The sequence below is a fragment of the Salmo salar genome, chromosome ssa09 (assembly GCF_905237065.1).
Source record: "Salmo salar chromosome ssa09, Ssal_v3.1, whole genome shotgun sequence".
NCBI classification, from domain to species: Eukaryota; Metazoa; Chordata; class Actinopteri; order Salmoniformes; family Salmonidae; genus Salmo; species Salmo salar.
The window spans coordinates 102,512,276-102,525,837 of NC_059450.1; the positions used below are offsets into that span (position 1 = coordinate 102,512,276).

Sequence of the window (13,562 nt, forward strand, 5' to 3'; positions counted from 1 at the left end):
TCTTGTTCATGTTCGGCTTGGCATTGTCACACTTTATTTATTCCCCTGTGTTTGGGAACTTTGATTTTCTTTCTCAAAGTGTTATTAAAACAACAACACTCCCTGTCCTCGTTGCTTCCTGCGCCTCATTCCTAATCACGACTACCAACGCCGTTACAGAATCCCGCAACACCATAAAGGTATGGAATCAGCGGAAGCAGCGAGCACTCCTCTGCCCTCGATGGAGGAACGCGCGCTCCACCACACGACAGTCCTACATCGCATCGGCTCGGCCATGGACCAGATGATGGAGAGGATGGACCGATGGGAGAGAAGTGGTATCCTCTCTCCACCTCCACCTCCCCCGATACAGCCATCTACGCCTCCCCTGACGTCTGGCTCTGGCGCGCTTCGTTTGGCGCTCCCGAGGGAGTACGATGGGGCGGCGGCTGGGTGCCAGGGGTTTTTGCTCCAGCTTGAGCTGTACCTGGCCACCGTCAGACCTGCTCCCACGGGAGAGGAGAGCGTGAGTGCCCTCGTTTCCTGCCTGACGGGCCGAGCTCTGGAGTGGGCTAATGCGGTCTGGAACGGTCCAGACTCGGCGAGGGACCACTACCCAGAGTTCACCCGCCGCTTTCGGGCCGTGTTCGACCACCCTCCGGAAGGAAGAGCGGCGGGTGAACGGCTGTTCCACCTCAGGCAGGAGACGAGGAGTACGCAGGACTTCGCGCTGGAGTTCAGGACCTTGGCTGCTGGGGCGGGGTGGAACGACAGGGCCCTCATTGACCACTACCGCTGCAGTCTCCGGGCGGACGTCCGCAGGGGAGCTGGCCTGTCGGGACACAGCTCTGTCCCTGGACGAGCTGATTGATATGTCCATACGTCTGGAAAATTTGCTGGCTGCCCGCGGGCGTTCGGAGAGGGTCCTGCCCGTTCCACCCCCGTGCACCCCGCTCCCTACCCCTATGGAGGTGGGAGGGGCCGTGCCAAGGGGCACCGGAGGAGGTGGCTCCTCCTGCACCAGCTGTGGTCGGCGAGGACACACGGCCGACCGGTGCTGGAGGAGCCAGTCTGGGAGTCGAGATGGCAGGCAGAACACTTCTCGGTCACCTCAGGTGAGTCAGCACCAGATTCACCCAGAACCCCCTGTTGGTCACGTGTTTTTACCTGTTTTTTTACTAAATGTTTCCCCTCTTCCCAGCATAGGGCGCTAGTCGATTCAGGCGCAGCTGGGAATTTTATGGACCGTGGACTTGCCATTAAGCTGGGCATTCCGCGGGTGCCGATAGATTCCCCTTTCCCCGTGCACTCCCTAGATAGCCGACCATTAGGGTCAGGGCTAGTCAGGGAGTCTACGGTGCCACTGGACATGGTAACGCAGGGGAATCATATTGAACGCATTCGTTTTTTCCTTATTGATTCGCCTGCGTTTCCGGTGGTGCTGGGGGTCCCCTGGCTGGCTGGTCACAATCCCCGTATTTCGTGGAAACAGGGGGTTCTCCAGGGGTGGTCAGAGGAGTGTTCAGGGAGGTGTCTAGGAGTTTCCATAGGTGCCACGTCGGTGGAGAGTCCAGAACAGGTGTCCACCGTGCGCATTCCCCCTGAATACGCCGATTTGGCGATCGCTTTTTGTAAAAAGAGGGCGACTAAATTACCACCTCATCGACAGGGGGATTGTGCGATAGATCTCCAGGTAAACGCTGCGCTTCCCAGGAGTCACATGTACCCCTTGTCACAGGAGGAGACGGCGGCTATGGAGACATATGTCACGGAATCCCTGGGACAGGGGTACATTCGGCCCTCCATCTCACCATCTTCCTCGAGTTTCTTTTTTGTGAAGAAAAAGGAGGGAGGTCTGCGTCCGTGCATTGATTACCGAGGTCTAAACGCTATCACGGTGGGATTTAGTTACCCACTACCTCTCATCGCTACGGCGGTGGAATCATTTCACGGAGCACAGTTCTTCACAAAATTGGATCTCAGGAGCGCGTATAATCTGGTGCGGATCAAGAAGGGAGACGAGTGGAAAACCGCCTTTAGTACCACATCAGGCCATTATGAGTACCTCGTCATGCCGTATGGGTTGAAAAATGCTCCAGCCGTCTTTCAATCCTTTGTTGACGAAATTCTCAGGGACCTGCACGGGCAGGGCGTGATTGTCTATATCGATGACATTCTGATATATTCCGCCACCCGTTCCACGCATGTGTCCCTGGTGCGCAAGGTGCTTGGTAGACTGCTGGGGCATGACCTATACGTTAAGGCTGAGAAGTGTGAGTTTTCCAAACGAGCCGTCTCCTTTCTGGGTTATCGCATTTCCACCACGGGGTGGTGATGGAGTGTGACCGCGTTAAGGCCGTGCGTAATTGGCCGACTCCAACCACGGTGAAGGAGGTGCAGCGGTTCTTAGGCTTTGCCAATTACTACCGGAGGTTTATCCGGGGTTTTGGCCAGGTAGCGGCTCCCATTACCTCACTGCTGAAGGGGGGCCGGTGCGTTTGCGATGGTCGACGGAGGCGGACGGAGCCTTCAAGAGGTTGAAGGCGCTGTTCACCGACGCACCCGTGTTGGCGCACCCGGACCCGTCTTTAGCGTTCGTAGTGGAGGTGGACGCATCCGAGGCTGGGGTGGGTGCCGTGCTATCACAGCGCTCGGTACGCCATCGAAACTCCGCCCCTGCGCTTTCTTTTCGAAGAAGCTCAGTTCGGGCGGAGCGTAACTACGATGTGGGGGGACAGGGAGTTGCTAGCGGTGGTTAAAGCTCTGAGGGTGTGGCGGCACTGGCTTGAGGGGGCTAAACACCCCTTTCTCATCTGGACCGACCACCGAAACCTGGAGTATATCCGGGCAGCGAGGAGACTGAATCCACGTCAGGCGAGGTGGGCCATGTTCTTCGCCCGGTTTAGGTTTACCATCTCCTATAGACCGGGTTCCCTGAATACTAAGGCCGACGCGCTGTCCCGTCTCTATGACACAGAGGACCGGCCCATCGATCCAACTCCCATCATTCCAGCATCTAGGCTGGTGGCACCAGTGGTATGGGAGGTGGACGCGGACATCGAGAGGGCATTAGTGTTGGAACCTGCGCCTGCGCAGGTGCCCGTAGGGCGCATGTATGTGCCGCTCGGTGTTCGTGATCGTTTGATTCGGTGGGCGCACACGCTACCTACTGCGGGTCATCCTGGTGAGGCGAGGACAGTGCGGGGTCTAAGGGGGAAGTACTGGTGGCCCATCTTGGCTAAGGACGTGAGGTCCTATGTCTCTTCCTGTTCGGTGTGTGCCCAGAGTAAGGCTCCTAGGCATCTACCGAGAAGGAAGTTACAGCCCCCCCCCCGTTCCACAACGACCATGGTCGCACCTGTCCATCGACTTCTTAACAGATCTTCCCCCCTCTCAGGGGAACACGGCGATTCTGGTGGTTGTGGATCGGTTCTCTAAGTCCTGCCGTCTCCTCCCATTGCCCGGTCTCCCTACGGCGCTGCAGACTGCGGAGGCCCTATTTACCCACGTCTTCCGGCACTACGGGTGCCGGAGGACATTGTCTCTGATCGAGGTTCCCAGTTCACGTCCTGGGTCTGGAAAGCGTTTATGGAGCGGCTGGGGGTTTCGGTCAGTTTGACCTCCGGTTATCACCCCGAGAGCAATGGGCAGGCGGAGAGGGTGAACCAGGAGGTGGGCAGGTTCCTGAGGTCGTATTGCCAGGGGGGGGTATCCCCGAATTAGCCCAGAACTCACTTCGCCACTCCTCAACTAACATATCACCCTTTCAGTGTGTGTTAGGTTACCATCCGGTCCTGGCACCATGGCACCAGAGCCAGACCGAGGCTCCTGCGGTGGAGGACTGGGTCCAGCACTCCAAGGAGACCTGGAGAGCCATCCAGAACTCACTAAAGGAGGCCAGTGCGCGGCAGAAGAGGAGTGCTGACCGCCACCGCAGTGAGGCGCCCGTGTTCGCACCGGGAGACAGGGTCTGGCTCTCGACCCGGAACCTGCCCCTCTGCGTGCCCTGCCGGAAGCTGGGGCCGCAGTGTGTGGGGCCCTTCAAAGTCCTGAGGAGGATAAACGAGGTGTGTTATCGGTTGCAACTCCCTTCCTATTACCGTATTAACCCCTCGTTTCATGTGTCTCTCCTCAGGCCGGTGGTAGCTGGTCCCCTTCACGAAGATGAGGTGCCGGAGGTCCCTCCACCCCTCTGGACATCGGGGGGGTCCCCGGCGTACAGCATACGGGCCATTCTGGACTCGAGGGGCCTGCAGTACCTCGTGGACTGGGAGGTACGGCCCGGAGGAGAGGTGCTGGGTGCCGGCGGAGGACGTCCTGGACCCATCTATGTTGAGGGATTTCCACCACCTCCGTCCGGATCGCCCTGCCCCTCGCCCTCCGGGTCGACCTCGAGGCCGGTGTCAGCGCGCTGCAGGAGCCGCGCGTCAGGAGGGGGGTACTGTCACGATTCCCACCGACGGTGGCGCCCCCTCCTGCTCGGGTGGCGCTCGGCAGTCGTCATCACCGGTCTATTAGCTGCCACCGATTCCCTTTGCTTTTCCCTTTTTTTTATTTTACACACCTGTGGTAAATTAGCCATTAGAAGGGCTATTTAGGTTAGCTGGCCCGCTCCTTTTCGTGCGGGATTAATTGTTGTTTCCGACTGTCTTGTTCATGTTCGGCTTGGCATTGTCACACTTTATTTATTCCCCTGTGTTTGGGAACTTTGATTTTCTTTCTCAAAGTGTTATTAAAAGATCAACACTCCCTGTGCTCGTTGCTTCCTGCGCCTCATTCCTAATCACGACTACCAACGCCGTTACAGTGAGTAGGGAGATGACGAAGTCCACCCTTTCTTTGTCAGAGGTGAAGTCAGCGGGGTGATGGTCTATGTACAGGTTACGCTACATGAAAAATCCTTGACATTTCCCTGGGGGAGCGTCATATTTATTAGGCATGGATATAGAGGAGGATGAACGAGAGGAGGCTGTGGCACCTGATATGGGTGAAGAAGGAATGGACTGGTGAAGGAGGTCGCAGAGTTCATCGAGCCATTCCTCCTGTCGCGCTAGACGTAGCTGCAGCTCCGCTGAATCCATCTGTCGTGTTTGGTGAGGTATTCTGTAATGAACACGATATGAGACAGAGAGCTGGTTTCAAGCGCCGAGCGCAGCAGGTGTTTATTGGAAAGGACCATAGGAGGAGGCAGGTAGCTGGGTCCAGGGGCAGGCAGAAGGTCCTACACGGTAGGTCCAAAATGGCAACAGTACAGGTAGGGAATAGGCAAAAGGTGTCGTGAGGGAGGCAGGCAAAAACGATCATACACGGGAGGCATGAAGGACAAGAAAAAACAGAGCTCCGAAAGAAGTGTGTCTCAAAACAAACAATACCTCACAGTGATGGGGTGCAAGGAACTGAACTAAATAGTGTGGGATGATGACATGCAGGTGTGTGAACAGGTGATTAGAATTCCGGTGATTGGGATCTGGAGAGTGAGCTGGAAAGTGGGCTGTGTTCCGGGGATCTATGTGTTTAGAAGTATGAGTTGGACGCAGACGTTACAGTTTGGAAGGAACCAGTGGCTAACTGCAAGCATGGAAAAGCAATCACTAGCCTGCTATTCAGTGGAGTGGCTGTGTGGTCCCAAATCTGGGATTAAGGGTCTCTTTTCCAAGTCTAAAATTATAAACATTCAGCATTGGTCATGCTGTGAATGAAGCATGAGCCCTGACTGTGAAAATATCTTTTGAAACGGTTATCCAACTCGGAATTGTAAATCTGGAACTCGGGTGTCTTTCTAGAGCTACGATCTGAAGATCATGATTCAACCTTGTTTTTCTGAGTTCCCAGTTGTCTTGAAAGCACCATAAATCCAGAGAATGCCAGACTTTGATAACAAAATTTGCCCACGAAGGACCGCCGCGCCACCTTCCTGTTCAAGTGATCACAGCACAACAAGGCGAGTCCAAAAATGTCTTGTATGCTGCTGCATAAATGATGTAATATGCCAGGGAGATATGTATACTGTATCAAAGAAAGTAATACTAAGTGTATGTTGTGTAGTAAGCTGTTAGTAGTCAACATGCCTCACCCTAATAATTTAGTCTATTTTCCTCTCTTAATTTTGCCTACTGATCTGACTTGGTGGTGCACATGTAGCCTATAACCAGTTTTAGAGAAATGTAATCATTGAATATTGTAAGAGCTTTCATTGTCTGCTTATATGGCCCCTTTATTTAGCCTATTGTTCTGACTTGGTCTACAGGGAGAACACTGTAAGAATGGCCCATGTTCTGAATTGTGTCGTTGTACATTTCAAAGTGCGAAACAAATAGTTATATCGACCACGTCCGTCCTAGCTCGCTCATGTCTTAATCGAAATTACAGATTGCTTCTTATCCGCTTGTCGTCCCCGTAAGCCATAGTTTATACATCTAAATTGTCATTAGAAACCATATTTGTTTAAGCAAGTCAGCCATATCAACTATGTTTTTTTTAAAGCAGTAAATGAGGCTGAATGAACTGTTTTGCTGCCAGACAAGGCTCCGTTAATAGCCAGGTGTAGCAGTGGTAAGATGTTGGGACTGCTGTTGGGACTCTGCTGTTGGGACAGCTTTATATAGGCCCTAACAGTTTGTGGGCACCATTTGTCACCGTTATAGTGCAATTAATGTATTGTTTAGTGTTGTGTTGTGTTTTACTCCACCAAGATTTACATGCTAAAATCGCCACTGGTGGTGATGTACATGTTTAAAAGGCTGAGGCCAGCAGGAGAGCAGAGAGAGAAAGAGGCAACAGAGGCCAGGTGTCTAGCTCTAGGTCACAAGGATCAGCCAGGAGAAAGTGAGTATAGGGCCATATACATCGCTCAAGTTAACTCAGCCACAACAACACACATTCACACACATTCAGTTAGGATGAGAGAATCACTTTTATGTAGTGAGGCATGGTAACTATCTCTCCCTCTCTCTCTCCTCTCTCTCTCTCTGGGACAAACACAATCTGAAATTGTCTGAGCTCCCAAATGCGTTAGGGCTCACTCCACAGAGCTAACTGTTGCAATGGAAAAACAATGAGTGAGATAACAGAATACAAATGGGTGATAAGTGACAAGTGTCTAATTAAGTCTCAGAGATGGGAATAACTTATTCTTCCCTCTTAACTGTGGTATAAAACAAGGGTTTTTAAAGGCGACTGGAGAATCTGAATCAACCTGACAAACAATTTAAATCTTATTGTGGGTAATAATGTTCTGGGAGGCAAAAATAGCCTTGCCGTTTGTCAAAAATAGTCTAGCTGGTTTTCATAGGATGAGAATAAAGAAGAAACCCGCACACTGCTCTTGCTAGTGTCACTGCTCTTTATTAAGGGATACTAGCAAGAGCAGTGTGCAGGTTTCTTATTTTTTCTCATGTTATTCAATTCTTACCATGTGCCTGCAACAAAGATAACTCAGATGTGCAAGTGCCTTTTGAATTTTTAATCACTGGTTTTCATAGGATGAAATATTGTCATTAAAGGCAGTCAATTGGCCAAAACCAGAGGCAGCCATTTTGTTGCATTACCTGCTTCAGTTGCAGGGTTTGCAATGACCTTAGTTACCTCTGAAATGGGTAGAGCAGGACTGAATGGGAATCAATAAGACTGACAACACACTGCAGCCAATCAGATCTGGCAAGCAACACTGCAGCTTCACTCCTTAGAGAAATCATCTCAATGCAGGGAGGAGATAGCAGCCTCTCTATCCAATGTGCTCTCATCCGCAACCCAAAGACTGTAACTTATGCATTGTATTCTGTATCTGTTTGTGAAACCATATTAATCAAAGTGTTTCCCATCATTGTTAGAGTTGGACAGATAGAGTTACAAAGTCATTCTGAGGAATGTAATTATAGAAAAAAACAGTGTTGCAGTTTGGATGCCTATTCATCACTACTGAAATGCTTTGGTTTGAAGTGGCTCAAAATAAAAGGGCAAATTTGTCCATAACATATTATGATATGCATTATGAAGGTAATATATACTATTGAATGGGGTAAATTGCTTGCATATAAGCACAGGCTGATCATAACTGTAATCTATTCCAATAGCTGTCAATAACTACAACTATGATTAATGCTTCAACATTTCCTGAAAGTTATAAGTGGTCACATAAATGCATGATATTGATTGAACCAACCCCCTCATGGTAGTCTCACTTCATACGTCATCGGTAGGTCACTGATGGTAATCCACCCTTTGATCTTGGGAGGTTTCCTGTCAAGAAGTAATCAATCACCTATTATTGAAGACTTAGCACAAGCAAAACATCAATATAGGAAATTGGTTCGGCTTTGCACATGTTCATAGGCAAATATAAATGTTTTATTCAATTAATTTAATGATCAATCATTCTGTTCAATTTGAGAGAAACATTTTCAACACTTTTCAAACACTTGTAAAGGACGGTAATGGTGTTTTACTGCATTAAGTCGCTGTCCATGGTGTCGATATTGTTATCGCTCTAAATTGCATCGGTAAATTGATCATTTCTGGTATAACCTTTTTGCTAACTAATAATAGGGGAAATAATAATTAACATGGGTCATTGAACTGCTCCATAAGTTATATTTCCATGCATAGTAATGCTGCACGTTGGCTGGTTGAATTAGCAAATGCAGAGATGCATGTATAATTTTCTCTCTTATTCTAATGTTCAATGTTTGGAGGAAACTCTATATTCCCTCTGTGACAAGAGACAAATGATAAACACATCAACGTCAAGGACACATGAGCTATCCCAAAATCCTAATGATAATCACCCCATTTCCTTTTTTCTCCCTATGTGTGATCATTCCTCTGCTTTTCAAGCGGCCACCCACGAACCCCCCCACAAACAAGTAGTGTTTCACTTACATAGAGTATGAAGGGTTGAGACATGGCCCTCCCCCTCCGTTCGATCAATGGGCCAGTAAAAACAGTCGCTGCCTTGTTAGCGATAAAGCTTCTCCTATATAAAGGACAGCCGGTGAGACTAAGAATGCTGTGAGCGCCATCCACCCCGCACCTGCAAACAGACACACACACCACTCCTCCACCTCGCACACCTTCCCTTCCATCTGCACACGCAACCCCTGGTCTGGCCGGATGAGTTACCACCCGGTGGACACGATAGGGAGTCCATTCAGGAGAAGTATGGATAGTAGGACCACCTACGGCCGCTCCACTGGCACCCCCTCCAGCGGGTTCCGTTCTCAGTCCTGGTCCCGGGCAAGCCCAGGCTCCACGATGACCTCCTCCTACAAGAGGAGCGTCAACATGCCGGTAGCCCGAATGTACAGCTCCACACTCCTCAGCTCCGCCGACAGCGTTGATTTCAATCAAACGAACGGAGACTACAAGCGCTCCAACGAGAAAGAGCAGCTCCAGGGGCTCAACGACCGCTTCGCCGGTTACATCGACAAGGTGCACTACCTGGAGCAGCAGAACAGCCAAATCGAAGAGGAGATCCAGACGCTGCGGCAGAAGCAGGTGTCGCAATCCCAGCTAGGCGATTTATACGACCAGGAACTCCAGGAGCTGCGCTCCATGCTGGAGCAGATTCACCACGATAAAGCGCAGATCCAGCTCGACACGGACCACGTCGAGGATGACATCCAGAGAATTAGGGACCGTTTCGATGAGGAAGCCCGCATCAGGGATGAGACGGAAGGCATCATCCGGGCGTTGAGAAAAGATATGACCGACTCTGATTTGGTGAAGTCAGAGTTGGAGAAGAAAGTTCAGTCACTGCATGACGAGATTGCCTTTATTCGCAACAACCACGAGGAAGAGGTGAGCGACCTGTTCGCCCAGGTGCAGGCGTCGCAGGTGACCATGGAGAGGAAAGACATCCAGAAGACGGACATCACCGAGGCGCTCCGGGAGATCCGCACCCAGCTCGAGGGCCACTCCAACCAGAACCTGCAGCAGGTGGAGGACTGGTTCATGTGCCGCTATTCCAAGCTCACTGATGCTGCGGAACAAAACAAAGATGCAATCAAGTCCGCCCGTGATGAGATAGCAGACTACCGCCGCCAGCTCCAGTCCAAGACCGTGGAGTTAGAGTCCGTCCGTGGAACCAGGGAGTCACTGGAGAGGCAGTTGAATGACATCGAGGACCGACACAACAGCGACCTGTCCAGCCTGCAGGTATGATGAGACCCGCTGTAGGCATTATTTTCATACAGAAACCTCCAGCCACAGGCTTAATGGTGAAGTATTCTATAAAGTTGTGTTCTTTGTGTAAAGAGAAGCAATGTAGTGGAGAGAATAAATTATATAATAAGATATGTTTTTCCAAATTGAGAATATTATCACGACACCTTTGAGGTTTTTATTCTTATTTTAAATGTAGATCTACTTATAAGGAGAGTCCCCTACATTTATAGAGAGAAAGACACACACTTGCATTGTGTTCCCACATATTGCATTAGTTTGATTTTGAACGAACTAAATTGTTTTATTATGATGGGCCCTAAATGCATGTGTTTTAATGGAATCTCAAAGTGCTGTTTCAAATGTAGGCCTATACAAGTTTAAATGTGATTGTGAAGTAATTACCAGGATCACAAAATATGACATTGTATTTTTGATAGTTTTCTTATGATGTTTAGAAAGCAGTGTCCTTATGGAGAAATGTGTCATCCCTACACCAAAAAGAAATAACCAAGTATTATTTCAGGGTTCCATATAGGCATAAGAAATAATAGCTCTTAACCAGCTTGTGTCTCTCGGTCTTGTTCTCTGCAGGAGACCATCCACCAGCTGGATAATGAGCTCAAGGGCACGAAGTGGGAGATGGCACGTCATCTGCGCGAGTACCAGGACCTGCTCAATGTCAAGATGGCCCTGGACATTGAGATAGCTGCATACAGGTACAATGCGACGACCGAGTGCTAATTAGGCCTAACATTGAAAAAACTTTTTTTTTTAAATATATGTTTACTAATTTCAAAACAAAATAGTATATAAAGATCTCATTTATATATAGAAACTACATATTTATATTAGCCTACACTAAACTATATCTCATGTTCTACTGTTCTTGCAGGAAACTCCCTAGAAGGTGAAGAGACCCACTTTAACACTTTCCCCACCACCGCCACAACGTCACCTCCTCTAAGAAGTCAAGTATGAGCCTCCCAAACTGAAAGTCCAGCATAGGTTGCTCGAGGAGATCATCGAGGAGACCAGGGTAGAGGATGAGAAGGATGAGATGGACCAAGACCTGGCTGAGATCGCCCAAGAGCTTTCTGCCGCTCTGGGAGACAGAGGCCACAGATGAAGGAGAGGATGAGGGAGAAGAGGGAGGAGAAGAAGCAGAGGGAGAAGAGGGAGAAGGGGGAGAGGGTGAATCAGAAGAGGTTGTAGCCTCCACTGAAGCCCGGGTTAGCTCCAGCACACATGCTGAGGAGGAAGAGGAGGACAAAGAAGGTGGTGATGTAGAGGAAGAGGGGGAAAAGAAGAAGAGGATGAGAAAGGAGAAGAGGGTAGGGTGACAAGGAAGATGATACAGAAGGTGGTGATGAGGGGAGAAGGAGAGGGGGAATTAGGAGGAGACAGTCCTGTGCTCTAAAGCCCCAGAATCAAAGTCCTCTCCTGACAAAGAGAAGGGAAGGAGGAGAAGAGGAGACAGGAGAGGGAGAAGAGGAGGGAGATGATCAAGATAAAGGTGCAGGTAGTGACAAAGGATCCAAAGATGGAGATGATAAGGATGAGGAAGATGAGAAGAAAGGGAAAGGATGAGAAAGAAGACAAAACAGATGAGAAGGCAGCTGTATGCCAAGGCAGAGGCTCCCAAAACAGAAGCCCCCAAGAGTGAGTAGGCCCCAAAAGTTGAGGTCCAGAAATCTGAGGCCCCAAAGCCCTCCAAGCCAGACTCCCTAAAAGCTTGAATCCCCAAAGGCTGGGTCCCCAAGTCTGAGTCACCAAAAGCTGATCCCCAAACATGTAATCCCCAAAGCTGCTTAACCCCAAATCTGAATCTCCAAAACCTGGCTCCCTAAATCTGAATCCCAAAACCTGCTGGATCCCCAAATCTGAATCCCCAAAACCTGCTGGATCCCAAATCTGAATCCCAAAACCTTCTGGATCCCCTAAAACTGAATCCCCAAAACCTGCTGATCCCCAAATCTGAATCCCCCAAAACCTGCTGGATCCCCAAATCTGAATCCCCAAAACCTGCTGGATCCCCTACTCTACAACCTCCCCAAATCCTGAATCCCCAAAACCTGCTGGATCCATCTCCCAAACCTGCTAGATCCCCAAATCTGAATCCCCAAAAAACTTCTGGATCCCCAAAACTGAATCCCCAACCCTAACTGAATCCCCCAAAACCGCTGGATCCCCAAATCTGAAATCCCCAAAAACTCTAAACCCTGCTGGATCCCCTAATTCTGAATCCCCAAAACCCCCGATGGATCCCCAAAATCTGAATCCCCAAAACACTAACTCCCCTCTGCTGGATCCCCATAAATCTGAATCCCCAAAACCTGCTGGATCCCCTACTTCTGAATCCCCAAAACCTTCTGGATCCCCTAAATCTGAATCCCCCAAAACCTGCTGGATCCCCTACTTCTGAATCCTCAAAACCTGCTGGATCCCCTAAATCTGAATCCCCCAAAACCTGCTGGCTCCCCCAAAATCTGAATCCCCAAAACCTGCTGGGCTCCCCCAAATCTGAATCCCCCAAAACTTACAGGATCCCCAAAATCTGAATCCCCAAAACCTACAGGATCCCCCAAATCTGAATCCCCCAAATTAGGATCCCCCAAGGCAGAGTCCTAAGGGTGAGGCCCCAAACCAGAAGCTCCAAAGTCAGAGGCCCCCAAGGCTGCAGAAGAGAAAGTAGACAAAAAGAGTGATTCAGAGGCAGAAGAAGGTAGAAAAGAAAGACACAGCCATGAACGGAGATGTGGAGAAGACTTCCCCAGAGGTCAAGGACAAGAAGGATGAGGGGTGGGAAAGAGGCAGAGGAGAAGGATATTATCTCAAATGGAGTGGACGAGAGCCCCACTAAAGATGACCCCGACCAGAAAGATGATCCAAAGGACCAGAATGTGGTCATCACCCAAACAGTGGAGACCATCACCACTGGAGAGGACGGGGCCAAGCATGTCACCAAATCAGTCACTGTCACCGAGACTGTGAAGGAGTCTGAGGATTTGATGCAGGAGAAGACAGTCTCCAGCAAGAAGATGGAGAAACACTCTTCCCAGTCCGTCAAGGTGGTGACTGAAACTGAGTAACTGCGCTCCATCCAACCCACTCAGAGGAACAAAGATGACACGACGACAAGCAATCAACCCAGAACTAACATAACAAAGAAATCATAGAGCTAGAGCGATGTAATAAAGATAACCACTCTCAAACATACAGAAAAGCAACGAGAGAAGCCATATGATGTGACAAAGCTAAAGTTTAAAAATGCATATTGAGAGAAAGCTTAAAAGGGTTTTGCTGCGGATTATATCAGGGAAATGTGGTAGTGGGACAGATTATTAATTGTCTTTATTTTTCCCTGCAGTTCACGGGAGGGCTCACGGTGGGGCGTCTGCATGCTAGCTCAGGAGGGAGTCCCC

The 13,562-nt window shown here is 49.7% G+C and overlaps 1 pseudogene; it reads left to right on the top strand.

Moving 5' to 3' along the window:
- The first annotated feature begins 8,955 nt into the window (after positions 1-8,955).
- On the top strand, positions 8,956-13,402 carry LOC123744688 (neurofilament medium polypeptide-like; annotated as a pseudogene).
- Positions 13,403-13,562: the final 160 nt, after the last annotated feature.